Here is a 6,316-nt window from a genome sequence, read left to right on the forward strand (position 1 = left end):
TCTCTCTCTCTCTCTCTCTTTCCCTTTTTATATTTAAACAAATATTTTGAAAAAGATATTCTCTCCAGATATTAATGTTTTCTTCAAATAAAAATCAGCGTGTTGTTCCGCTAAATATCATCATGAGAGAATTTATAGTTAAAAGTGGGAATATTTTGTTAAAAAAAAAAGATCAAAATATTACAGCCAAAAAAAATTAAAATCTTCACAACACTGAGAGAAATGAAAAGAATAAACTATCCCGCATAATAATAACGTAAAAAAAAAAATTATGAAATGTGCAATCGTGCTTGGCGCTCTTTTATCTTATGCATGCATTCAATGAAAAAGTGGATGAGTAGAAAATATTTTAAACTGAAAATTGTATCAGCACGTATAAAAATTGTATCGGCACGTAATTAGATATATCTTATCCTAGACTTATTCTATTCTCTATATAACATTTTATGAATATATTAATATATATGTACGTGTATATATCATTCTTATCTTAAATATACTTATTCTTTTAGGTCCATGACTTCACGACGTCTTGCAAGTGTCCATTTAGTCTGTACGATAAATATACTGCGCCAAAGATACAACATAGCGAATAACATGCTGAAACAGACTGAAACAGATTTATATTGATCATTGCTATTCTGTACGAGTCTACTTAACCGAAAATTACTTTCTTTACTTGTTATATTTTTAAATGGAGAGAAAGAATTCTGGTATTTTATAACTTTACTTTATAGCTAAATAGTTCCATACAACGTTAATTAATATTCTTGAGCTATGAAATCAAATTATGAATAGCCAGAAGGTTCACTCACTATCTAAAAATGTAACGGGGAAATAGAAATAATTTCGGGTCAAATAGATTCGAAGAGTAGTAATAAAAATAAAAAAAGGTAATAACTTAGTAATATAATATAATGAATGAATAATCGAAATAAAATGTAAACGTACTTAAATGTTTTCATTGGTGCTTCTACAGCTGCGTCCTGCGATCCGTCTGGTTCGTCATCCCAGAATCTGCGGGTTATACGTCGCTCCCGTTGACGTGGTTCGCGTGTAGTCATCCTATGACGTTACTTTGCCGCCCGCGAAGCTTCGCGCATACATAGGTGGAACTCCGTCCGGCTAGGTTTATTGAAATGACGACTATTGCTAACAGAATCTGCTTAAGATCATATATATCTTATCATCTTTTACATTACAAAATATTTTAAAAATATTATATTTATACAAAGTAAAGCCGAGTTTACAGTAGATATAATAAGTCTTAAGTCGTAAGAAATTGACTCACTTATTCTTGATTATTCTTCTCTCTGTCAGTTTTTTACGGCTCAAGATTTACTACTCATATCTTCGATTCGGCGTAATACAGACATCCTATCAGAAAAAGTGCGTGTTAACTAAATCTCGAGTGTATCGAAGTGGGTGAAGCCTTTTTTCCGCGATGCTAATTGGCCGTCTCGACCATCTCGATTGTTTCGATCCCGTCGCAGTTGAATTCGTGCCGCTTGCAGCTGTTAACCGCGGTGACAGATCAGGTTGTGTTGTTCGCGTCATATAAATTTGATATTTATTGTAATCCCAGCAAACACAATGTTACATGTAACATACATGTTAGTTGTAATTTCTTACTCAACAAACAATATAACTGTTATATAATATATGTGTTATATAACAGTTACATTATTGAATAGAAAATTACAACTAACATATATGTTATATGTAACATTGTATTTGCTGGGAATATAATTTGTAAAAACGAGTATTGTAATATAAATTATAAATAGTACAACGAAGAGGCTAAAGTGGCGCGCGCGAAGCGCGCGCTATGTGGTGTTCTACTACTGAATAAAAAGAATGTGCGAACCGGAAAAATGACAAAATATGGAATACCTTTCTCATCTGGCTTTAGCAACCAATTCTTGGCTGTGTTCATCTATCGATTTGTAGCGTAAAAAATGCTATTTTTATTTTTACACAACGAAAGTTAATGCTAATGTGTGATGTCAAAAGAAGAGATCAACCGCATGCAACCGGTTGCTGAAGCCAGAAACTAAAGTTATGTCATATTTTATTATTTTTCTGATTCACACAGACATTTTGTCTCTTTCTGTGCATAAAGACTACATACCGTAAATTGCCATTACAATATGCTTGTTATACAGCACACATTGATCTTCCTCACGACCAAATCATGTAAACACGGTTGTCAGACTGTCCTTTATGGCTTCTTTGAAACACACGTTCACCGAATCCTTGACGTTGAATCTTCCTATATATGCTAAATATTTCACCTATATAAAACATGATTAACATATTTATGGTTTATCAAAATTTACATGCAAGGTCAATTCCAACAAACACCAAGTAACAGTAACATAATTGTTGCTTACAATTTTCTACTCAACAATGTTGCATAACACACGCGTTATATTGCGATTACATTGTTGAGTGGAAAATTACAACTAACAGTTATATTACTATTACTTGGTATTTGCTGGGTTGAAACGATAATCATATGCTTTTTTCTTTTTCTTACCACTTGTTCATACGTGTCTTCGTTTGCCGATTCAAAATCCTGCATCTCGGTCTCGGTAGAAATGGGCAAGTAAGCTGGTTTCTCCAACGCACAACGTCGACTATGATTAATCTGTACGTACCTTAAAATACGATCCATCGTACTGTTCAGTTTCCTGAAAATAATACACACGTATGTATACACACATATGTATACACACATGCACGGATATACGTTTACATTATATATCAAATATTGTCATAATATTTGACTTGCCTCAATTCTGCCTCAAACGTGATCGGAAAATTTTCCTATAAAATAAAAATCATAATTAAATTAACATGCTTATTACTTAAGTTAATTTATTTACACATAAATTTACTTACAAATACTCTTTCAGAGTAATCGATACACTCACCGACTTTCCGCATCGTTCGTCGTACTGCATCACTTGACCTTCAGCACTGCGACGTTTATCCCAATCTGTATGTTGACCTTGAAACTGTCGAGGAACATTAATACCTATGTGAGTATTAACTTCATTATTATTTGACACAGATAAAGATGTTGCAGGGATACGCTCTATATATATGTAGAAGGTGGACTATAGGATGAGTATGGTTGTGTATATATAGGTATTTGCAATTGCACATATTGATTTTCTTGTTGTGGCGGTACGTATTGTATGGGGACAAATGCAACATCTTGATAAATATTTTGTGAGGAATTTTCTTCGAAGATTCCTCTCAACTCCCTGATGTCTTGTTTCATGTCTTTGTTAGGAGCCGTTGCTCTTGAAATTGCGAGAGCTTTATCAGAAGAAGTCGTCTGGTATCTTTGTGGTCTTGTAATTTGTCGTTTTGGGCGATCCATCTGTGAAAATATTGTATTAAATATATATATATATATATATATATATATATATATATATATATATATATATATATATAAGCATAGACGGAAATATTGCTTAATAGATTAAATGACTGTCTTTAGCGCCTGCAACATATGTATATTAATATAACAAGTGTTTTCGATATCCATCCTCGAAAGCTTATTTATGCGTACGCGCTTGCTCTTCCTTGTATGGATACGGAAAATATTTGTTACATCTATCTACATGTGTTAGCCGCTAATCATTGGAATACAAAGTAATATTTCAGGCAGCGGATACATTTATATACGGATAGATATACATATATATTTGTCCTCTATATATATTACCTTCTTGCGTGCATAGTGTACTGTATTTCTCGTCGATGCTACCCTGTAAACACTGACAGTAACGTAACGTTAACGTTACAATTTCTCATTCAACAATGTTATTGTTACATAACACGCGTGTTATATTGCATTTACGTTTCTGAGTGAGAAATTGTAACATTCTTACGTTATCTTCTTTTTACCAAATAAATTTGTTTCCTATTGCGTACGTTACGCAATGTCGTGCAATCGCATCATGCAAAATGCAAGTGTTATCACGTGTCTTTAAAGAAATCAACATTTCATTAAACATTATTTTACGGTACTGTAGAGAGTTGAAAGGTAAATCAATTGGAATTTGACCCGAGGTATGTTTCACAGATACACGAACGGAACAACCTGCGCTAAAATATTGACTTGTGTTACAAGCTTTTATTTCTGTTGTTCTTTTATAAATCTGTTGTAGAGGAAGATTTTCTGCAATATTTTATAAAAAATTTCATATTATTTTCGTACGGAAAAGCCGAAAATGATTCCAGCGAACCGAATTGGCGCACGTCATCGGTAAGGTGAATAAGACCATGTACATTATATGAATTGAATATGGCACCATATAGATTTTCGCATTTATCAACAAATTTTTTCAACGCAAGATCTATATATTTCAAATGTGCCTCTAACGGTGATGCGGAAACTAAAATTCTTATTGCTACGTGCAAGAATAAAAATGCGTGTATAATTGCCGATCAAGGATACCATATGCTACAACAGGACCTGTATAAAGAAGAAACTGACGCAACTCCGTCGCTTTATACCTTGTGCACGTATTGAGAGACTTGGGACGTCGTGCGAAATCAGATGGACAATAAGTGTTTCCAATCGTCTAGACATAATGCAGATATATCTTGCTGGTAACTTGGATAGACGTGAATACTTACGCACACCCATGCAGATAATATTTTTTTCATCACTTCTAGACATACCAGGTGCATGTATTCAAATAGCACTACCATACCAAACGGTAACGTTGACAATGGACTTCTGCCGTCTTTATGATGATCCTCGTCAATACATGTCACATATTCTTCATCAGTTCGCAAGGGATATACATATAATATATTAAAACGTTCTATTTCGCGAAAACGTTTACAGAGGTTATGCGTAAGATAATGCAAAAGAATTACGTGTGAAATTCGAAGTAATTTGCGATGCAAAGCTAATGTCGAAAGAGATGTAAGACGGTGTGATGCGAAAACTAAAAATCAAGACACTCTTGTCTCGGTACGTGCGGAATGCAGCTCTTTTATAGACGATGTGGAAATTTATGCTTGCAATAATATATACGTTGCAAATGCTAGTGTAAATGTTGTAGATTCTTTTTCTGATAGCGATGTTGCTTCGTCGTCTCTAAGTATTTCCTCAGTTGAACCATCATTTCGGGAAAGATTGGCGTCCTGTTTCGTACAAAATAATTTAACTCATGTTTAGTGTAATAATATTTTATCTATTCTTTGTACACATGCTTGCTTCAGTGACTTACCAAAGGACCTTAGGACACTTATAGAGACTCCACGAGATAAAGTTCTTACATTCACAGTAGAATCAGGAGAATATATTTACTTTGGTCTGAAAGAAGGTATTGTAGAAGTACTGTTGCAGTTTCCATTAACGTCTCTCCCAGATCAGTTAGAAATAGATTTCAATACCGAATGCAACTTAAACAAATCAGGAAATAATGATATTTGGCCAATCCAATGTAGACTTACAAATGTCAAGCATGCGAGACCAATAATAGTAGGAATATACAGGGTGTCCTAAAACCACCGGAATTGCTTTTAATGATAGATTCCTTACAATATTTTAAGAAGAAAATTCTAATACAAAAATATCGAGGCTATAATAGCTTTTAAACGGGAAGCGATTACATTTAACGAATGGCAGGGCTGAGATTTCGCGCGCTCAGATACGGAAAAATGACAAATGCAAAAAGTGCTCCTATTAATGGGGCGCTTTTTTTATGATATTATTATTATACAAATTTGCAATATGTTTTCGCTTCTCTATGTATTGCATATTAATACATTTTTTCACAAATAAAAGATGTAAAAACTAAAGGCATATCAAAAATAATTCAAGTAAAAATTTGCATATTTCAACTTGAGCTGTCAAAGTCATCGATTAACATTACCATGAAGGTGTCTATGCTACGCTGTGCGAGACAAATAAATTGTAATAGAATTAATAGCTGTTTATTTTGTATTTTAAAACATTTTGGAATGTTCGTAATGAAATACAAATTGTAATGGTTTTAGTAAAAATCAATTTAAACAATAATTATAATTCAAACGTATTTAATAAACCTTAATTTAACACACTTTAAAAAATTAACACTTTTAACATATTTAATGAATTTTAATAACAACAAAACAGTTCAACAGATTAAATAACAAATTAAAATATTTTATTTTAAATAAATGTTCAAAGTGTCCACCATCGCATTCAATACATAATTGTGCGGGTCGCAATAGACTGCTTGTTGCGTTTATAATTATGTTTGGTGTTATTTCAACAATTTTACCTTACAATTCCTCGTGA

The 6,316-nt window shown here is 33.0% G+C and overlaps 2 pseudogenes; both read right to left on the minus strand.

The window, feature by feature from the left end:
* Positions 1-546: 546 nt before the first annotated feature.
* LOC116853178 lies at positions 547-3,391 on the minus strand (annotated as a pseudogene).
* Positions 3,392-3,488: 97 nt separating this feature from the next.
* Positions 3,489-4,669, minus strand: LOC116853179 (annotated as a pseudogene).
* Between the last annotated feature and the right edge of the window lie 1,647 nt (positions 4,670-6,316).

This window comes from Odontomachus brunneus, unplaced genomic scaffold (genome assembly GCF_010583005.1).
Source record: "Odontomachus brunneus isolate Ranch 3 - 2012 unplaced genomic scaffold, Obru_v1 Obru_scaffold_284, whole genome shotgun sequence".
Classification (NCBI taxonomy): Eukaryota; Metazoa; Arthropoda; class Insecta; order Hymenoptera; family Formicidae; genus Odontomachus; species Odontomachus brunneus.